Source organism: Nicotiana tabacum, chromosome 8 (genome assembly GCF_000715075.1).
Source record: "Nicotiana tabacum cultivar K326 chromosome 8, ASM71507v2, whole genome shotgun sequence".
Lineage (NCBI taxonomy): Eukaryota > Viridiplantae > Streptophyta > Magnoliopsida > Solanales > Solanaceae > Nicotiana > Nicotiana tabacum.
Window position 1 is genome coordinate 181,258,981 of NC_134087.1, and position 23,787 is coordinate 181,282,767.

Genomic DNA, 23,787 nt, shown 5'->3' on the forward strand with positions numbered 1-23,787 from the left:
GAGAAACAACCGCCAGAAAAAAGATGTTACTAGGAGTCTTCGCCCAATTATTGCCAAAGCATCCATCATCACTTGGCAAATCTTGGAATTCCCAAGCTATTCATAAGTAATCTTTGAATTCCCAAGTTATTCATAAGTAACCTGAATCACCATTCACCAATAACATTAGAGTATTTTTTTTGGGTAGTAATTGTTTAGTTTTAGGGATAAATTTGAGCTACATATTTTTTACCAAATTCAAGCGGAGAACAAATTTATTCTATTTCCTAGAGTTGAGGAGCAATCTGAGTCAGTCCACCAACAATTAGAGCATATTTGAAAGGGACCCCATTAAATTTGTCCAAAAAATAGGTTTAAACACTTAAATTAAACGAGTGTTCTTTTACCCCTAAACACCTCTAAAGTGAATTATTTTCCTCCTTAACAACTGATGTGGCAAAAAAATAAAAAATAAAACAAATTAAAAGCGCGTACATAACAGAAAATAAAAAAGTTTCTTTCTCCTTCTTTCTCACCCCTAGTCCCTTTCTTCTTCACAGATAGTGCAATAGACTATTAAAGCTTTAATCCAACTCGAAACCACCCAAATCCTTCACCAAATTGCCCCAAATTTATCCTACTTTAAATGAAGAAACGCACGTCATTGCTGCAGTACATAAACCCAACCCCATTTTTAATACCCAATTCTAATTAAAATTCACTCCTATTTTTGACCCATTACCCGATCCGGAACTATTTACCTCCTCCTCTTTCTTCTTCTTCAAGCTCCATCAATGAAAACACTCATCTTTTTACTCTCTTCGATAGTACAGTTAATATGTACTCTCTCCGTTCTACTTTATATAGCAACATTTCTTTTTTAATTTGTTCCAAAAAAAAAAAAATTCCAACTGTCCCAATTTGTTTGATGCATTTTAAGTTGTGAGAGTTAAACTTCTAAATTTTGACTGCAAATTTGACACAAAATTTTAATTTTTAAAAAATAAAATTTACATATTAGAAAATACATCAAAAATAGGGAAAATTTCATATTAAAACAATTGGGCGGCCTACTTTTCAACTTTATAGCTCATATTTCAATTTACAGTTGAGTAGTCTAAAAATAACAGGCATATATACGAAAAGGGGTGTTATTTTCATTTTGGAAAATTTTCATAAAACACTATCTTTTAGTGGTAATTAGTCATCTATAGATACCATTTGCTATATCACGGATTATAGATACCTTCTACGTGGTTATAAGATGTATTTGATGTATTCAAGCTATTGTATTCATGAATACAGTAGCAAAAATAGGCGTGAATCAGGGAAGTCCAGCTAATCAGTTGTTATATTCGAATGTATTCATGGAGTGAAACATGAGATTACAGCTGGACAGATTATTGTATTCGACTGTATTCACTGTATGAAATAGGGGATTACACTATTTTTAAAAGGGAAAGTGAATCAATTAACATAATAGACTCCTAATATAACTCAACAAACTCAATTATAACACACAAATTTTGTATTTTCAGTTATAAAAGAAATTCTCAACCGAAAATACCCCCAAAAACATAGCAATCTTCAGAGAAATTATGTAATACATCTGAATACACAAATTATATTAATTAAAAAAAACTTATGAATACATTCATGACATATAGCGAGATAGTGAATGCAATAAAATACATAGAATACAGCGGGATACATTGAAATACAATGAGAGAAAAAAGACAACGAGTACAATGAAATACATGGAATACAACAAGATATATTGAATTACAATGAAATACATGAAATACATCAGCAAGAACAACATTAGAAGCAGGAAAACGACAAATGACAAGCCTTGACATATATTAACAGGAAAAGAAGACCCATCACCAAGAACAACATTAGAGTAGAGACCAAAAGCTCATCGTGATGAAACCCAACAAAGACTCACAATAACTTTTGTTCATCAAGCCCGTTGTTTATTATGCTTAAAATGGACTGAAATTCCTTTTAATTACGGCAATCTTCTCTGGCCAAGTCCCACAACAATTTCCCCTTTGCTGCAAACTTCCTCCTCTCCCCTTCCCCTGCGATATCAAGTTGTAAGCGATAATTTTTGGATCCGAAAGTGTTTGATTTTGGATCCGGAAGTGAAAACGTACAGTAGGAATATGCCGTTGCAGTCGTCGGATGCGGGAGCCGGAGCAATTTCTGAAGTGGGCTTTGCACAAATCCGGTGGAAGGAGGAGGAGATCGAAAATTTTAATGGGATGAGGGAAGATAATAGGATGTATCAAAGTAGAGAGAGAAAAAAAATAGTGTAACTGATTAGCGTATTCAGTAACTTAGGGTTAGAAGGTAATCAAAATTAAATATTTTGCTATAAACCTTAAAAGGTGTGAGCACCTAATTTTTGATAATATTTAATTTTTTATCACTTCTTCTATGTAAATATTTTAGGGGTTTTAACCTACAATTTTTAACTTTGTTACACTTTTTATTATAGGGTAAAAATACAAAAATTAAAAGGTGAATTATTACTATTAATATTATTTTATTTTTATTTTTATTTTAAAATAATAAAAAATTCCGAAAAAATATTAGTTTTTTTAATTTTCGGGAGTGATTTAAAAAATAATAAAAATGGAAGTATTGAATAAAAAAAAATAAAAGTAAAAGTAGGTGGAATTCTGTTTTAAAAAGTAAAAGAAAGTAGAAAATTAAAAAAATAAAAGTAAAGTTTTGTGGAAATTTTAAAAAATAAAAAGTATAAGAAAGTTGGAATTAAAAAATAAATATAAAGGTATCTGAAAATTAAAAAAATTTAAAGTAAAAGAAAGTAGCATTTTTAAAAGAAAAGCAAAAGAAAGTGGATTGTTTTTTTTAAGAAAAATTAAATAAGTGGAATTCTCTTTTAAAAAGTAAAAAAAAGTGAGATTTTAAATAAGATAAAAGTAATTAAAGTTGGAATTTAAAAAATAAAAGTAAAAAAATGTGGGATTTCTTTTTATAAAAAAAATAAAAGCAATTTATAAGTGGGATTTCTTTTTAATTAAAAAATAATAAAATAATAAAATATTATTTTAAAAAAAAACAAATCCGAAAAATCTCGAAAAATTTGCTATAAATAGAAGAGAAAATTTGAGAGGAAAGAAAAAAAAAAAGAAGAGAGGGGGAGGAGAGAAATTTAGGTTGAAAATTTTCATTAAATTTTTCTTTCAATATTTTGGGCCTTGAATCTTGGGTTTGAAGAAGAGTTGATAGAGATTTTGTTGTTGCTGCTGTATTGACTCTACAACTTTCAGATTTTATTCATTTGAATTCACTCTCTTGTAGGTATGTAATTCAAGCTCTTGAGTTAAAAAAAATGTCGGAGCATCTTTATTGAAGCAGAAGCAAATTGATTTGGTTCTTTTGATAAAGTTTCTTTCTTATTTAATCTGTTCGCATGAATGATGTTTCTTTGATTGAGTGAATTCAGATTTGCAAATGTTAACGTTATTTTAGTATGTTCATGACTCTGTCTCGTTTTTTTCTTTTTTATTTTATTTTTCTTGGCTCATGACTTGTAACCAGCAGGTATTGTTTTGTTTACATTTAGATTTCAAGCTCATGTAGCACCATGTTCATATTTTGAAATTTAAAGAAGTATGTGAAGTTGAACAATTTGTCAACATTAAGATGTAAAAAAAATAGATTGCGTTAGTGGAAGGATCTTATCTTTAGTTTATGTTATTGGCTGCATATTTTCTTAAATTAACCATGTGAAGATTCAACTTCCTCTACTTCAAAATGGTACTGTAGAAGTTATAGTGGTGATACTACAACTTTCTCTTTAGCATAGTGTTAAATAAATTAATTACTTTAAGTGTTCTTTGTTATAATCAAGTTTAAAATGCATTTTTGTATGTCCATGTTTGTTTTGGTCCTTCTGGTTCATCTGAATAGTTCTCAGCATGGTTTTTTTGTGTGCTCATATGGACATTTAAGATTCATTATTTTGTTATAAAATTTTGTTAGTTTCTTTCTAGAATTTGAAAACGAAAGTCGGTCTTTTGAAGATGATATGGAGATGAACCCAAAGCTGGCACCTGTCTTTTGTTATTTTCACATAAATGCCAACTCCACCTTTCTGAATTGTAGTATGCTATAACAAAAGGCTCCAGTGATATACATGTAACTAACCCATTTCTTTAGGCTTTTTGTACTTATCAATTTATACCACTTCATCCACAACAAAACATCAAAACTCATGGCCCTCATTTAATTAATTTTAAATCCTTAGAATTCGAGGCATGCCATTTAGCAAATTTTCTATGGCCCTCGCAAAGTTGAAAAAATGTGTAGTTGCTTTAGGCGCATAATTTGAAATTACTTTCCTAAACTCGGGTGTGCATTTCATGTGACCCAAATTCAAATCCCAACAACGTTAAATAAAATGTGTCATGGACTGCGGGTGCATTTATGTGATGTGGTTCAAGACATATTTTAAATGACGTTGCAATCTTCCTAAAAATGAATAAGAGCGGTTAATAAGTTAAAATTGAACCATAGGCTAAAACATGTTTTAAAATCAGATAATAGGCCAATTATAACAATTGAGCGACCGTGTTAGAACCACGGAACCCGAGAATGCCTAACACCTTCTCCCGGGTTAACAGAATTCCTTACCCGGATTTCTGTGTTCGCGGACTATAAAACAGAGTCAATCTTTTCCTCGATTCGGGATTTGAACTGGTGACTTGGGACACCATAAATTATCCCAAGTGGCGACTCTAAATTTTTATTAATAAATGAATCCCGTTTCGATTGTCACTTTAAGTTGGAAAAAACTCCCTTATACCCTTTCCGGGGTGTAGGAAAAAAGGAGGTGTGACAACTCTGGCGACTCTGCTGGGGACGAGAACCCAGAATCTTTTGTTCAGGGTTCAGAATTCGAGCTTAGATGAATTGTTATATTTGACTTTATTTATTATCTGATTTTATTCACATGTTTGGGCCTGATGTGCTAAATGTTGCTTTTACCGCTTTGATATTTGGTTGAATTTTATATAAACTGTTACGAAACCCTTCTCTTCTCATCTTCGGGGATGTGCTCGCTGGTCGAGACTCCCTATTCTGTTAGTGTCATACCTTGAAATAAGAAAGAGGCTCAGACAAGTTACTAAGCCGGATGGCCTTTTGGTTCCCGGTACGTAGCCCCCTCCTCGGCTCTAGTTGTCCGCTCGGGTACACAGTCTAGAACACATACCCAGGTTTTGAACCTAGAATACCTCAGCCTCATGCCGGATCCCTAGTAGGAACACTTGTTTGCATCATGTGCATTTTGACTTTGGGGACTCAACACAGGGGTTGAGTCCGTCTAGGACAGGTATACCCAAAATAACAGACCATCTTGATGCATTCTATGTGCTACATGTTGCATCTATTCAGGGGTAAAAGGGTCATTTGGCGGACCAATGATAGTTGAGGGCATATGAAAAAAAAAGAAAAAAGAAAAAGAAAAAGAAAAAGAGAGGGTGAAGTGTGAAGATAAAGCGAGTGGGGCCTAATTATGTTTTCTGTCACATTTTTGTTAAGAAAAAAAGAGAGCTTGAAAATTGAAAAAAAAAAAGATTTTGCACTTTTTTCATTATTTTCCGAAAAATCAAAAAAAAAGAAGGAAAAAGAAAATCCAAAAAAAGATGTTGCATGTTTCATCATTTTCAGGGAAAAGAAAAAAAAATATATTCTCTAAATTAGTTGTTTTTGTTTTAATTCTCGCCCGTATCCAATTTGCCCGAACTACGCAAACCTGATTCTCGTCTTTCGGGGCGGGATACGTAGGCAACCCACATAGGGTCCGGTCTTCCTAGTAAATCTTAGGTTCTTGGCTTTGCGGGGTCATAGCCAAATTTTGCACTTCTAGCCACCTTTTGGCCAAATAAGTCAGTTTGCAAAAATAGCCTCAACCATGTCTTCCATGTGTCCAGTAGGGAGTGTTATTGTCTCACATAGTGTTGATTTAAAGTTTTCTCATACATGTGTGGATTTATTTACCGAAGTTTGAACATGACAGATACCCCAGGATCACTGCATTTAGGAGCTGCTCGAGGAGCCATTTTATGTTTTTGAGTCAATTATTTTTGTTTATTTTTCTAGTCCTGTATAGTAGTATTTAGTCTTTTAGGTGATGTTAGAGTTTGTATTGTCTAGTTAAGTTTGTATAGTCTTTTGTTACTGTATTTCTTATTTTGCATTTGGAAATGTGTTACAAGTAAAAATCCAAAAAAAAAGAGATGTTGCATTTTATATTTCGTTATAAATTTTCTTTAGAATACTAATTCTAGAAATGAAAAAAAATTTCTTTTAATACTTCTTTAAAAGCTTTCTTTAAGGTGTTAATTTCAAAATCCAAAAAGATTTTCTTTTGAGGTGTTTCTTCGGGAAATTAGTGAAAAATGAAAAAAAAATCTTTTATTTTCATTAGAACTTTAGGATATTGTACATAAAAAAAATACTTTATCTTTTGTTTATCATTGAAATTTTTCCTTTAGGCAATCAAAATTGAAATCCAAAAACATTCTGTTTTATCTTTTTCATTGCTTGCTTCGAGATCTTGCGTCAGGATATCAAATGAGAATTCAAAATGTCTTTCTGTGGTTTATTCCTTAGATTTCCTTAAAAAAAAAAAGAACCAAAAAATATTTTTCTCTTTTAGGGTTTTTCCTTGATAATTTCTCATAGAGTACATGTTTTAAAAAAAGAAAAGAAAAAAAAGAAAGAAAAGAAAAGAAAAATGGAAGCGTTAGTTTGTTTACTTTATTCCCGATCTTCCCAGAACTATGCAAAGATCTGATTTATGCAGGGTCATGATACGTAGGCAACCTACATAGGGTTCGATCGAATCATTTTTTTTATCATTATTAAAAGAAAAAGAGGAAAAAAAAGGAAAAAAGGGGAAACGAAAAAAAGGTGAAGTCATGGGATATGAGAAATGAGAAGGAAGAAAAAGAGTGATAATCAGAAAGAAAAAGGGGAAGGAAAATGAGCGAGCTAAGAAGTGCGAGGAAAGAAAACAAAAGAGAAGATTCAAATGGACAAATTGGGATGATGCTAAGTGACCTTATGACCTTCGAAGTCATTCTAGAATCATTAATTGTTGATAGGTGTGTTGCACGCAATGTGATATTTTTGTTGTTAAATGCCCTAACGCTAACGGGATGACCCCATTTTGTTCCTTTTGATATCTTCATAGCAGAAATGTGGTTGGTTTGTGGTTCTCGAAGTAGTAACTCCGCTCCAAAGCATAAAGTCAAAAGGCAATGGCAGACAACAACAAAACTGAGTTGGTTGATACAGGTGCCCAAAAGAAATTGGTTGAACATGACAATGGGTTGGTTGAAGAGGTGAAGATGTTAAGACAACATATGGAGGACATGCATCAGGCCTGGATGACTGGGAAGGCACCACCTCCGCCACCACCTAGCTTCTTAAATACTACCCTTACCCAAACACCGGTCATAGTGGCAGATGATCCCCCATACTCTCCAGATCCACCCGCTTATCATGGCTTTCCCAACCACCCTAGTAACTCCATCACTCATCTTCCAATTACCTTTTCCAAAAATTTCCCTCCTGTCTTATCCACCATCCCCAATAATGAACACCCACTCAAAGCTCACGATGCCCAATATTACCCCTCAGAGGTTGCCTACAAGGTTCCCAACTCATACAAACAGGGCCCGCGAGATGAGCCTCGTGTTGAAAATGAAAAGTTCACAGGAAGAAAAGGGCGAGATGGGATACCCAGGAGGCTGAAAGGCATAGAACAGTCCTTAAAGAACAAGCAAGGAATGGGAGACCAGGGTAGCATGGCTTATAAAGAACTGTCTGTGTCCCCTGACGTTCGTCTGCCCGCGGGAGGTTCAAAGTGTCAAGATTTAACTTGTATGATGGGTGTGGAGATCCGGTAGCCCACATGAGGGTTTATTGCAGTGAAATGAGAAGCGTTGGAGAGAAAGATGACTTGTTGATGACATATTTCAGTAAGAACCTGACTGGGGAAGCTTTGGACTGGCATACTCGTCAAGATGTTGGTAAGTGGTCTACATTGGGTGACATGGCTCAAGATTTTGTTCGATACTTTCAATACAGATCAGGTGTTACCTAGACCACTCCTCCCTATCTAAAATGGAAAAGAAGCCGAAGGAAAGCTTTAGAGAATTTGGACTCAGATGGAGGGAGCAGGCTGCTCAAGTCAATACCCCGATTGGGGAAGAAGAAATGGCTGAGCTCTTCCTAAAAGCCCAGGGCCCCACCTACTTCAGTCATTTGATCCCGGCCTTGGGAAAGCCTTTCAATGATGTGTTAAAAATGAGGGAGATGGTAGAAGAGGGAATCAAATCAGGTAAAATCATGAGCTGTTCGAAAGACATTCAGAACATCCCAGTAAGCTCGGGTGGAAGAAAGAGAAACCGAAAAGTGATCCGATGGGCTTTCCCGATCAACACTTCCAGCCTCGACATCGTCCCCGGGGATATCCTGATGCACCATATGATCCTCACCAATGCCACTTCTCTCCACGGAACTTCCAAAATCGTACATCACTCTCTCATTACCCAGCTCCACAAAATGCCTATCCACCCCCATGAGCCTATCGAAAACCTCCTGGATCAGGTTTCCGGCCCAATCAAGCATTTAAGAATGAGAGGTTGCTAAAAAAAGAAAAGGCTTTCACCCCATTGGGAGTGTCATATGCCAGTTTGTTCCAAAAGTTGAAGCAATTGGACATGTTGAAGTCGATTCATATAAAAATGCCAAACCCTCTATCAAAGAAGTTTGATTTTTCTCAAAGGTGCGCATATTGCTCAGATGCCCCGGGGCATGACATAGAGAAGTGTTGGAATCTGAAGAAAGCAATTCAGAAGCTTATTGATGCAGGTGACATTGTCGTGCAAAATCCAGATGCAGCAGACACTAGCCAAAGTCCATCGCCTGCTCGCAATGAGACGCATATGGTGAGTATGATTTGTTTTGAAAAGGAATATGAAAATTCTTCTGATATCCTCGAAGGTCCACGCACTGCAAAGTTTTCAGTGCTATCAGAGGCTGATCTTAAGAACGAGCCAGCAAAGGGAACCCAAAAGCAATTTGTTAAGAACAATGTGATGGAAGTTTGTGAAGGTCCTAGTAATGTTGATGCAGAATTCAGTGGCTAAGATGCCGAGCTTGGCAATTGGAAAGACGCTCCTGTCTTGGTTAGCCAGGGGGAGTTTTGGTGGTTTATTTTGTTGTCATTTCTGTTGTCCGGGTTATTTCAAGGTTGTAATCCAGATATTGTCTTGTGACTCAAACCATTCTATCCTCTTATTTTGCCTAGTTTGTTTAGTCTAGTAGCCTGCTTAGTATTTTCTAGGTTTGTTCTAGGTTTGTAACACCAGTCTAGTTTGTCTGTTTTGTTGTCTAAACCCTTTCACCATCTGTCTAATGCAAGTTTCTGTTTTCTGTTATTTCTAGTCATTTTTGTTTAGTTCTCTTTTCCTTTTATAGTCCTTTTTCTGTTGACTCTAGTGACGTGACATGCACGCATAATTCTCAGCCTGGTTTTAAAAGTCAGTTTAATCACGAAGCAATGAAACAATGTTGAAGATATAAGGACCTTTGAGGGAAATAAGTAAAGGCATTTTGAGATCACTTCAAGCCCGAATTGTGTGAAACTGGGGCAGATAGAACATAAAGAACCCCTATTGAAATGCATACTGCCGCATCAATTTGAAGATAAAAGCAAGTTTGCCTCAAATTTGTAGGGGGCCATTCACGGTAATGAGAGTGAGAGTGTTGTCCAATGGTGTTTTATATATAACAAATGTAGAAGGCGAATGTGTAGGTATGGTCATCAAGTCTGGCGCAGCCAAAAGATGTTACGAATGTTTTTCTTGATTTATTTAATTGTGTTGTTTGTACTTGGCAGGTTTTGAAGGTTGGAATGACGAAGGCATTTTGTTCCGCTATCTAAACACTCTATCCCTCGTCACCCCTTTTGAGCCTTATTTATTTTCTTTCATACCCCTCTTTCGGAATCAGTAGCGAATATCAGAAAAACAAGCATGAAAGATAAGAAAAGGAAGAAAGAAAGAGAGAAAGAAAAGGAAAGAGAAAGGAAGAAAGAAAAAGAAAAAAAAAGAAAAAAGAAGGAAAGAGAAAAGAAGAAGAAGAACAATAAAAAGAAAAGAGAAAAGCAAAAGAGAAAAGAAGAAAGAAAAAACAACAAAACAACAAAAAGAGAAAAAGGAAGAAAGAAAAGAAAAGAAAAGAAGAAAAAGAAAAGAAAAATCACAACAACAGAGCAATTCCTATGTCATGAACTATGTTCGACCTGATTCCTTTTAAGGATACGTAGGCAGCCTCACGGTTCGGTCTCATCAAAATAAAAATCCAAAAGTCCCCAAGCAAAGAAACTGGGGCAGAAGTGGTGGTTGTGGTAGGAAATCTGATTCTGAAAGTTGTAATTTTGAACCCATTCAAATTGTTTTAAGCCTTTGATATCCTTTCTTTCTAACCCTATCCAAAAGCCCACATTACGGTCCAAAGAAAGACCTTCCGATCAGTCTTCGAGAGATGCCAAGTCAAAGAAGTGGAGGATTCATATCAAGGGCAACACTCTGGTCCAAGCAAAAAATATTGAAAATGAGAGAGTCTTATTGGTGAAAACCCTCAGGGGCACCGTAAGGCGACGATAGCTGAGAGAAATAAAAAATAAGAAAGTCTTATTGGTGAAAACCTTCGCGGGCACCTTGAGGCGACAGTGAGTTGAGAGAAAGAACAAATAAGAGAGGCTTGATGGTGAAAACTCTCAGGGCACTACAAGTCGAATAAGGATTGTGAATCAGATTGGATAATTGGAGCATTGAAGCCCAGTTTCACGGTTTAAAGGTACAACAAGAGTCGAACATCAGACTTGCTCAACAGAATAGGCTACAGGTGCATGTCATGGTCATTAGAGTTGGTATCCACATCTGATAGGTTTCTACTTTGTAGTTTTCTTGTTAGGAGTCATCTCTTTCCTTTGTCCTTTACTCTGTTCCTTTTGTCTTGTTTACTTCCTCCTCTTGAGTCTGTTTGGTCAAAATAAGTGAGAAATGACTTTAAAATTTGCCACCAGCTTCCCAATCGCACAAAACGGGATCTGGCCAGCACAACAAAGTGGCATAAGTTAGGAAATAACAACAAGCGCACTGAGTTGGTATCAATCAACATGCTTTGGGGTCCACGAGGAATACAAAGGTTTGGTATATTTCAATTCGTGAACAGTGCAACAGATAGAGGATGTTGGGTGAATGAGTCAAAGCCTCAAAGGTATTCTCTGTGATGAGATCAACAAAGAAAGTGGTTAACCAATGACAAGCGAGGTCTTCCAAGCAGAAATCAAAGTTATCGTGACGAGTGAGGGAACAATAGACTTCAAGGCCAAGGTCAGTGATTTAAGTCAGGAAAGAACATCATGCACACTAAGTGGATGGAAATTAACGTGCTTTGGAATTCATGAGAAATATAAAGGTGCAGTACATGTCAACACAAGAGCACGATGCAACAGATGGAGGGTGTTAGGTGGACGGATCAAAGGTATTTTCGGTAAAACCCAAAGGTTGGTAAATGTCAGTTCATGAGCAATGTAACAGATAGAAGGAATTGGGTCTGAACAGAGAAGGGGCATGTTCTGTGATAAGGATGACAGAGAAAGTAGCTAGTCCATAAGCAAGCAAGGTCCTCGAGGGGAAATCAGTTATCATAGGAAGTGAAGGAGCAATCGCCCTCAAAGTCAAGGCCACAAACCAACCACCACATTTTAAACTAACAAGATTTTTCTTTGATTGAAACAGGGCCAGAAAAGTTTGTTTGTTTCGGAGAAACCCTCCGTGGAGAAAGGCAGTCACCAAACAGGTTTGATTTTTGATTTTCAGGACCCTCCTGAAAAATGGGACCTAGTTCAAAGTTCAGAAATAGCATAATCTAGCATAAATATATCCCAAAGGAATATAAGTCGGTTTAGAAGTTTGCATGTTCGAGATAGGACGCAATTAGAAGTTTTCAGTACCCTCCTAGAAAATGAGACTTAGTTTAAAATTCAAAATACACGACTGAGTAGCAAGATCTGACATAAATGTACCCCAAAAGAATATAAGTTGGTTTTAAAATTTTCATTCTGGAGATAGAATTTAGTTAGGAGTTGTCAGGACCCTCCTGGAAAATAGGACCTAGTTTAAAATTTAAAACAGTTATGAGTAGTAAAATCTAGCATAAATGTATCCCAAGGAATAAGATGGTTTTAAAGTTCGCATGTTTAAGATATGATTCAATTAGGAGTTTTCAGGACCCTCCTGGATAATGGGACCTAGCTTTGAGATCTCCATTAGATAACAAGGTTTAGCATAAGTTCTTGTTGTAGGGTAATATAATTTAGCCGTAGAATTGTCACTCTTAAGATAAGACTTGATTTAAGAGTTGTCAGGGCCCGCCTAGATAATGGGACGTAGTTTAAAACTGGTTTGAATAACAAGATTTAGCATAAGACATACCCTTCAGTAGATATAATTTAGCTCTAAAATTGTTGTTTAATTAAGAATTGGCAGGACCCTCCTGGATGATGGGGAGTAGTTTAAGACCTCCTTAAATAACATGATATAGCTTAGATTTAAAATCGTCGTTTAGTTAAGAGTTGTCAGGACCCCCCCCCCTTGATAATGGGACCTAACTTTCAAATTCTTAGTAATATTTGGTGATATGATTCAGTTTAACACTCACAGATGCGCCCAACTACCAAACTGGGGCAGAAAATTTTCTTTTGTTTTGTCTATTTTTGTTGAAATCAAGTGCCTGTCTGAAGAACAGGGAGAGTAACACGGATGTTAAAGATAAGAGCATGACCAAGTACTAGCAATCAGGCGTCCACCTGGAGAACAAGGAACAACAGTTGAAGTACTAGCAATCAGGCGTCCACCTGGAGAACAAGGAACAACAGTTGAAGTATCAGTAATCAGGCGTCCACCTGGAGAACAAGGAACAACAGTTCGAGTTTCGGCAATCAGGAGCCCACCTGGAGAACAAGGGAAAACAAATCAGGTTTCAAAGAAGATTGGCATAAGTATTGGTAATCAGGCGCCCACCTGGAGGAACGACGGAGAATAAGTCAAAGAAAAGCAGTTTCAAGAAGAAGATGGACCGGGTTTCAGAAATCAAGCGTCCACCTGGAGAACAAGGAAAGACGGTTGAAATTTCAGCAGTCAAGATCCCACCTGGAGAACAAGGGAATAAATTCGAGTTTTAGCAGTCAGGAGCCCACCTGGAGAGCAGGGGAATACATTTCGAGTTCAGCAATCAGGAACCTACCTGGAGAACAAGAGAATACATTTCAAGTTTTAGCAGTCAGGAGCCCACCTGGAGAACAAGGGAATACATTCGAGTTTTAGCAGTCAGGAGCCTACCTGGAGAGCAAGGGAATACAATTCCATTTTGGCAATTAGGCGTCCACCTGGAGAGCAAGGGAATACAATTCAAGTTTTGGCAATCAGACGCCCATCTGGAGAGCAAGGGGATACAATTCAAGTTTTGGCAATCAGGCACCCACCTGGAGAGCAAGGGAATACAGTTCAAGTATTGGTAATCAGGAGCACACCTGAAGAACGAAGGGAAGCAGCAAGTCAAGTGTTGGTAATCAGGAGCCCCACCTGAAGAACGAAGGGAAGCAGTTCAAGTTTCGAGGAAAAGCAGTGCAAGTATTGGCAATCAGGAGCCCACCTGAAGAACGAAGGGAAGCAACAAGGTTCAAAGGAGTTCAGCAATCAGGAAACCACCTGAAAAACAAAGGGAAGCAGTTCAAGTTTCGAGGAAAAGCAGCGCAAGTGTTGGTAATTAGGAGCCCACCTGGAGAACGAAGGGAAGCAGCAAGGTTTAAAGGAAGACAACAATCAGGAGCCCATTTGAAGAACAAAGGGAAAGCATCTCAGAATGCAATTCAAGTCAGCAACAAAGGAATCTCACTCAGAGAGTACAAGCCAGCAGGGCAGCAGAAACTGCAAGTTCAAGATATAGATAGGATTCTTGTAATTCGTATATCATAGTTTAGTCTAGCTTCTTTTATTTTGTCACGGTGTAATAAGGAGTTCGGTAAGAAGAAGCAGCAACAATAGCAGCAAAATCACAGCTCTTCGGTAATACCAGCTACCAAAACTTCTTGAACTACACGCAACCTAATTCCCCTATAACCTAGGATATGTAGGCTGTCCAAAACCAAGACTCGGTTGCACCCTTTCTCCTTTCTCTTATCCTTATTTCTTCCCTTTTGAATAAAAATATGTTCAAAAATTAGTCACATGGCTCACCTTATCTTTGCTTGAAAACTCTTCATGTTTCCAAACAAAGAGGGGCAGCTGTGAGCACCTAATTTTTGATAATATTTAATTTTTTATCACTTCTTCTATGTAAATATTTTAGGGGTTTTAACCTACAATTTTTAGCTTTGTTACACTTTTTATTATAGGGTAAAAATACAAAATTTAAAAGGTGAATTATTACTATTAATATTATTTTATTTTTATTTTAAAATAATAAAAAATTCCGAAAAAATATTAATTTTTTTTTAATTTTCAGTAGTGATTTAAAAATAAGAAAAAGGGAAGTATTGAATAAAAAATAAAAGTAAAAGTAGGTGGAATTCTCTTTTAAAAAGTAAAAGAAAGTAGAAAATTAAAAAATAAAAGTAAAGTTTTGTGGAAATTTTTAAAAAATAAAAAGTGAAAGAAAGTTGGAATTAAAAAAAATAAAATAAAGGTATCTAAAAATTAAAAAAATTTAAATTAAAAGAAATTAGCATTTTTAAAAGAAAAGCAAAAGAAAGTGGATTGTTTTTTTAAGAAAAGTTAAATAAGTGGAATTCTCTTTTAAAAAGTAAAAAAAAGTGGGATTTTAAATAAGATAAAAGTAATTAAAGTTGGAATTTAAAAAATAAAAGTAAAGAAAGGTGAGATTTCTTTTTATAAAAAAAATAAAAGCAATTTGTAAGTGGGATTTTTTTAATTAAAAAATAATAAAATTATAAAATATTTTTAAAAAAAAAATCTGAAAAATCTCGAAAATTTTGCTATAAATAGAAGAAAAAATTTGAGAGGAAGGAAAAAAAAGAAGAGAGGGGGAGGAGAGAAATTTAGGTTGAAAATTTTCATTAAATTTTTCTTTCAATATTTCGGGCCTTGAATCTTGGGTTTGAAGAAGAGTTGATAGAGATTTTGTTGTTGCTGCTGTATTGACTCTACAACTTTCAGATTTTATTCATTTGAATTCACTCTCTTGTAGGTATGTAATTCAAGCTCTTGAGTTAAAAAAAAATGTCGGAGCATCTTTATTGAAGTAGAAGCAAATTGATTTGGTTCTTTTGATAAAGTTTCTTTCGTATTTAATCTGTTCGCATGAATGATGTTTCTTTGATTGAGTGAATTGAGATTTGCAAATGTTAACGTTATTTTAGTATGTTCATGACTCTGTCTCGTTTTTTTTTCTTTTTTTATTTTACTTTTTATTTTTATTTTTCTTGGCTCATGACTTGTAACCAGCAGGTATTGTTTTGTTTACATTTAAATTTCAAGCTCATGTAGCACCATGTTCATATTTTGAAATTTAAAGAAGTATGTGAAGTTGAACAATTTGTCAACATTAAGATGTAAAAAAAAATAGATTGCGTTAGTGGAAGGATCTTATCTTCAGTTTATGTTATTGGCTGCATATTTTCTTAAATTAACCATGTGAAGATTCTACTTCCTCTGCTTCAAAATGGTACTGTAGAAGTTATAGTGGTGATACTACAACTTTCTCTTTAGCATAGTGTTAAATAAATTAACTACTTTAAGTGTTCTTTGTTATAATCAAGTTTAAAATGCATTTTTGTATGTCCATGTTTGTTTTGTTCCTTCTGGTTCATCCGAATAGTTCTCAGCATGGTTTTTTTTTGTGATCATATGGTCATTTAAGATTCATTATTTTGTTATAAAATTTTGTTAGTTTCTTTCTAGAATTTGAAAACGAAAGTCGGTCTTTTGAAGATGATATGGAGATGAACCCAAAGTTGGCACCTGTCTTTTGTTATTTTCACATAAATGCCAACTCCACCTTTCTGAATTGTAGTATGCTATAACAAAAGGTTCTAGTAATATACATGTAGCTAACCCATTTCTTTAGGCCTTTTGTACTTATCAATTTATACCACTCCATCCACAACAAAACATCAAAACTCATGGCCCTCATTTAATTAATTTTAAATCCTTAGAATTCGAGGCATGCCATTTAGCGAATTTTCTATGGCCCTCGCAAAGTTGAAAAAATGCGTAGTTACTTTAGGCGCGTAATTTGAAATTACCTTCCTAAACTCGGGTGTGCATTTCATGTGACCCAAATCCAAATCCCAACAACGTTAAATAAATTGTGTCGTGGACCGCCGGTGCATTTATGTGACGTGATTCAAGACATATTTTAAATGACGTTGCAATCTTCCTAAAAATGAATAAGAGCGGTTAATAAGTTAAAATTGAACCATAGGCTAAAACATGTATTAAAATAAGATAATAGGCCAATTATAACAGTTGAGAGACCGTGTTAGAACCACGGAACCCGGGAATGCCTAACACCTTCTCCCGGATTAACAGAATTCCTTACCCGGATTTCTGTGTTCGCGGACTGTAAAACAGAGTCAATCTTTTCCTTGATTCGGGATTTGAACCGGTGACTTGGGACACCATAAATTATCCCAAGTGGCGACTCTGAATTTTTAATAATAAATGAATCTCGTTTCGATTGTCACTTTAAGTTGGAAAAAACTCTCTTATACCCTTTACGGGGTGTAGGAAAAAAGAAGGTGTGACAAAAGGTATCTATAGAATATAATTTTTTTAAATGGTATTTATTTACAATAAATAAGGTGTTAACCTTTGCTATAGGAGGTAAAAATTCCTTCCATTTTTTGGGATTCAGAAGCGGAATTTTGTATCTTTCAGCAGTATTTTCTCTCATTCTTTCCATTCTTCTTCCCAAATCTACAAAAATGCGATCTTGCAGTCAATGCAACTCCAAAAACCCTAGAAATTCTTCTTCATCTCGAATTAACAGCTAATCAAACACGAAAAGTGAATTTTTTTTGCTGCAATCAGCGCAATTTTTATTTTTGCTGCAATTTTGATTTCAACTTTTTGTTCGATGGAGCTTTTTTCAGTTTACGTTCTTCATAGTGGTGAATGGGAAGAAAACAAGTTTATCAATTTCGTCAGCGATTGTGTAATAATAGAGTCGACATTCAGCTACAACAATTTAGTTGCAACTATTCTGGAACAAATTAGAATCGATTGTGAGTTAAACACATTAGAGATTAACTTTCTTCCAAAGGATGGTTTGCCACTGATCCTGATTTACAATGATACAGGTGTTAAGGTGTATATCGAATTAAAGAAGAAAAACTTAAATTTCTCTGAATACCCGTTGTATGTGACTATGAAAGAGATTTATGATAATCGTTTGGTTGCTACAAGTTTCAGTTGTTTGGTTGCTACAAGTTCTAGTTGTTTGGTTACTACAAGTTCCAATTGTATAGATGTATCCAGAATTGATAGCACAAAGATTATGCCTGGTATCGAATTTATTGAAATCACAAAAATTAGTGAAACCACGGGTATAATAGATAATATGTTGAACGAATTTGCTGAGGAGGATCAAGTTTATAAAGATAAAAAGACATTTGTTAGTATGATGAAGAACTTGGCTGTACGCATGAGGTCCCAATTCAAGGTGAAGAGATCAAGCGCAACAAGGTATTGCAATAGTTGTATATTCTGTTATATATATGTATAAAGTAGTATATATTTGTATATAGGTACTAAAATTAGTATATATCTAGTTATGTTTTTGTATACAAGTGTATTTAGAAGTTGAATGATCTTTAATCCTAGGTATCACCTTATGTGTGTGGATGACAATTATGCTTGGAGTTTCAAATCTTCTGCCATTTACAAGGCAAACATATTCAAGGTGAGAAGTTACAATAATAATCACACATGCGGCTATGGTGAAAGATACTTAACACAACGTCAAGCTACTTCGGGTGTAATTGCTAGTATAGTCAAGGACAAGTATATTAATCCAAAAAAAATTTACATCGCAAATGATATAATAGAGGACATACAAAAGCAACACGGGGTTGAAGTGAGCTACATGAAAGCATGGAGAGCTAAAGAGATAGCAATGACAATAATAAGAGGGAATCCAAACGATTCATATAAGGAGTTGCCGAGGTATTTGTATATGTTGGAGCATACAAATCCAGGAACGGTTACAAAGTTGCACAAATTACAAGATGGATGCTTTCTTTATGTATATGTTTCACTATATGCATCTATCAAGGGTTGGGAGCATTGCAGACCGATAATGGTTGTTGACGGAAGTTTCCTTAAAGCAACATATAAGGGTACCATATTGACTGCTTGCACACAGGATGGAGATGGTGAGTTGACTGCATCTACCTTGTTTTTACAGCTTGTATAATGTTGTAGTTTCATGTATAAACGTGTATAGGATTTCATAGCTGTTGTTTTTATAAATTTGCAGTATGTATAAAGTTGTATAATCGTGTATAACTGTGTATAAGATTTGTATAATTGTCTGAATCCTAATATCTATTTTGTATAAACAGGAAAAATCCTTCCATTTGCATATGCAATTGTAGATTCAAAGAATAATAAATCTTGGGAGTGGTTCTTCGTCCAGATAAAGGGTACTTTTGGTGTTAGGGAAGGGATGCGTATAGTTTCAGATAGAAATGAAAGCATCTTGAATGCCACAAAAGCTGTGTACCCAGAAGTACCACATTGTATTTGCATGTTTCACTTGTGGCAGAATGTCAAGCACACATTTAAGAAATATCACAAACAATTGAAGGATATCTTCTTCGCTTTGGCTAGAGCTTACACGATAGAGAAGTTTGACTACCATATGACAGAGATGTGCAAAATTGATCCGAGGGTGTAGCCTTACTTGTTTGAAATTGGCTACGAAAGGTGGTCTAGGGCATACTCCAAAGTGAAAAGGTCCATGGTAATGACTTCCAATATTGTAGAGTCAATTAATGCAACAAACAAAGATGCTAGAGAGTTACCAGTAATGCGATTACGGGAGTACATGACAAATTTACTACAACAGTGGAACAACAAAAATAGAAAAAGTGCAATGGAGACATCTACAGAGCTTGGAGAAAAGTACGACAAACTCCTTCGGGAAAATTTGATTGCATCAGAGCAAGTGACGGTAAAACTAATCAAATATAATGATGCATGGCACTGCTGACTTGCATTTTACTGTTTATATAAGAATGTATAACTCTATATGATAATGTATAATGTGCTTTAACTTTTTTTTTTAAAAAAAACTTTTGGGGGTGAGGCCTGCTACAGAGCAGTTATATACTGTGCTTGAAGGGGTAAGGCGAAACATAGTGTGCCTTGAAGAAGGAACATGCAGTTGCGGCAAATTTCAAATGGATGAACTTCCATGTTCGTATGCTTGGGCGGTTTTGAAGAACCAACAGCTAAAACCTGGCCAGTATTGCTCTTTTTTCTACAAGAAGGATAACCTCTTTAGAACTTATACATTTCTAGTAAATCTGATGCTAGATGAGAGTTTATGGGTAATCCCAACAGAGGTGCTGGAAGATGTGGTCCTACCACCTAAAGGGAGAAGAAATGCAGGAAGGCCAAAAAAGGAAAGACTCAAACCTCCTTCAAAGAAAGAGTCTAAGAAGACGTTTTCATGTTCTGTGTGTGGACAAAGTGGTCACAATAGAAAAATATGTATGAATCGACCAAAATAAATAGTTAGAAACATTACACTTCCTATTACATATGTTGTCATGTTGAGTAGTTAAGTTTCACAAATAATAGAGTTACAAATATTGAGTAGTTAAGTTTCACAAGCAATTGAGTTACAAATGTCAATAAAGAATTACAATTTACACTATATGTTGCAATTATGTTAAATATGTTTCATTATAAATGTTTTAATTATTCAATAATAGTGTATTGCTATTTTTAATGGTGCTAAATATATTGATAGATTGTACAAATGCAAAACAGAACTGCAAACAATCAATGTTATTATATGTATACAGATGTATAAATGAAAGTATAAGTTTGTATAAAATTGTATAACTATGTATATTATTGAATACATATGTATAAACCCTGCAACATTAACAAAAATGCAACAATAACAAAAATACATACTTTGTTAAAGGACAAAAACAACTGAAATATTCATTAAAATGTAATTCATTCACAGCCACTACTAGAAATCCGGGAAAAAGCGACCGCAAAAAGCAACCAGAGTTGGTCGCTATTGGGCTAAAAAGCGATCAAAAGGGCCTGGTAGCTATATTGATGGTCCCTTTTATTTAGGGACCAAATTAGCGACCAACTTTGGTCTCTAAGCTAAATGGACCAATTTTTCCGGATATTGACTATAGAGACCAACTTTGGTCGCTTTATTAATTTAATAATATAAATTTGGCGACCAAAGTTGGTCTCTAAATATAAAATACGTTATTTATTTATTTATTATTAATCATTAAAAAGCGACCAACTTTGGTCTCTAATCCAAATATTATATTTTAAAATCTGGAAACTAGAGACCAATGTTGGTCGCTTTTTTATTCAATTATTTATTTATTTTATTAAACTAGCGACCAACTTTGGTCCCTAAATACATGAATTTAATTTATTTTTTAAATATTAGCGACCAACTTTGGTCGCTATATCACCAGAAATTTTATTTTTTTAATGAAATAGCGACCAAGTTTGGTCGCTTTTTGTAGAAATCTGGGTAAATAGCGACCAACGTTGGTCGCTATTCTCCAGAAAATTATTTTTTTAACATGAAAAGCGACCAAATAGAGACCAACTTTGGTCGCTTTTCTGTATATTATTTTGGCAGAAACTGCCTGTTTTGGCAGCTACACCACCTGTCAGTCATACCAAAACTCTAACAAGCAACAACAACAACAATTCCAATAACAATACCAAACAACAACCCAACAACAAAAACAACAACAACACAAAAACAACATTAAAAGCTATATTAAAACTAAGAAAGTGTAAATATCAATAGAACTACCAAACTAAGTTAACTCTTATTACAACCCAATGGAAAACAAATTGTATTTGTCTAGTTCAAATTGTCTAAAATTCATTCATTGTTTGGTACATCATTATCATCACCGTCTGATGAAGTTTCATCATCATCTCGGTATTGAGAAGGGTATACTTGTCGATGACGGGAAGAATGATCACGGGGAGGACGGGAGGAACGGCCACTTGGAGGATGGGACGAACGAGCACGGGGACGGGCAGCCTCTGGCGATGATGGCTGAGACCGGGGAATCGAAAAAGATCCAGCTAGGAGATTTTTGATCTGCTCTTGCATGCTCTGGCACTGAGCGACCACGCCAATATACTGAGCATCTCTAAGCTTTTCTCTTTCCTTGGATGCTTCTAGCTCGGATGTGATCTTTGTCACAGTCTCCCGCATAGCGGAGAGGCTCTCCCCATCAAGTTGCTCGGCTTGCGAGGAAGTCCCTATTCCTTGCATTCCACACCTATAGCGATGGAATGTCTTAGTAGGAAGGTCGTATACATTCCCCCATTTTGGACCGCCTGCAGCCCGCGTCCATAGTCTTTCAACATCCTCGGCCGAAAGTTGGAATGGCGCGCCCGACTCATTAGGTGGCTGGCTGCGTATGAATTCCTCAACTTCAACTCTGAAGCGATCCTATAAGAAAAAGTAAATTGAATTAGTATTTCAAAATTTATATAAAAGTAAATGAAAATACTTAATGAAAAGTAAAAACTTACATGTACAGTCGAGGCACGTCTCTCGACCCACCTTTCTTGATCCGTCTCTTTCTTCTTCTTCACAATATGAGTCTCCCTGAATAGCTCATCTTGGTTCATCGGACGATCCAACTTCTTTTCCTGAAAACTCATAAATTTTAATTAATAAATAGAATAGATATACTTTGAAAATTAAAATAAATTAAGCAATTACGTACCATTCTTCTTTTTATTGTCCCCTGGCTGACCGCACCTCCAGTGTGCAATGATCCTCCCTTCTCAGATGTGCGAGCTTTCTTTCCCTTTTTGCTCTTCTGTAAGAACTCTGCAGTAAGCCATTGCCTTTGCAAATCATCCCAAAACTCCTGAAGCAACCAGCCAGGCTTCTGGTTCAGCTGTCTAGCTATGGAGAAAGAATGCGACAACCGTTTGCGAGCTTTGAGATTAAAATTTGCAGCCACGTCCGCGCTATACTGGTGTTCCCATACACACTTGCTCTGTATTTCAAAGTTAAATATTATATGGAAATATCATAAATATAAATAATTATACTGCTTAAAAGAACATTTATACCTTAAATTCATTGAAAATTACCTCCTTCAGTGAGAATGAGAATTCACGCCAAGACGCATAAGGGGCATCATAAAGCTTTCTGGTTGCTTTGGTGATTATCCTCGTAGTAATATTACTCGGGAGGAACCTGCAATTTAATAAATAAAACAAATTAATATCTTAGTAAAAACTGTACAAAAAAATAAACATAAAAATAACAAATAACTCTTACCCATCACCCTCAGGGACTATGATGATCCTACCATACTGATCATAATGCACCTCCTCGTCAGAAGCAGTAACAGCATCAACATCATCGTCCGAAACATGTGTATCAGAGGCATGTGTGTAAGGAGTAGGGGTCAGAGCTACTATCCCGCAAGCGAAGGCCTCCAATAGGTGGAGTCGCTGATGACGATAGATGTGATCCCTGTGACTGCGACATAGCTGCACGGATCGCAAGTGGCTGTGATACTGACTGCTGTGACCCGAATGGCTGTGACACTGATGGTTGTGATCCATGTGGTTGTGATATGGATCGATGCGATCCATGTGATGTTGTTGGGTGGGATCCACGTGGTAGTGAGGCAGGTGGACTGTATGTCGGACGCACAGTCCGATGGCCCTGTGAAGAAACGCCCGGGGTCTGCACGAAGGTGTAGGGCTGGTGATGTTGTGGCAGCTCAGTATAGCCATGGGGTAGAGGCTGTGGCATAGTGATAGGCAAATCAGAAGATGGTGGAAAAGATTGATGAGTAGTATCTTCTACCCTCCTCTTTTGCTTCCTAGCCTTTTCTCGACCCCGAGAACCACTACCTTCATTGTTACCTCGACCCTTGCCTGTCATCTGCATAATATAATACATATTTAGATTGAAACATATAAGGAAACTATCTATAAACGATAGTTATCGAAGAAACCAACTTTTTAAAGCTCATCGACGTATTCTTCCTCGTCAGAGAATTCTTCTTCCTCGTCGGAGAATTCTTCTTCCTCACTAGTTTGAGCTTCATCAGTTGATTCTTCTTCCTCGTTTTCTATAATTATTACTTCATTTATATCAACTTCTTCCAATATGTGTTCAGGATGTTCCAAATTATTTTCTAAAAGTTCGTCCACTATTTGGTGAGCACTGGAGATATCGTTTTGATATTCAACATCCAACACATTCTCGACTTCGACCCTACCTACAGGCTTATTTTTTATTATAACCCACCAATCGGACTTATTCTGCCGAAATGGATAAGGAGTGTAAGCACGTGATTTTTGCCCTATGAAAGAATTACTCCCAAAAAATTCAAAATAAAATAATTTTCCTTTGTGTGCAATTTTTGTTATTTTTGTGGTATTTTTGTATAATTATTTG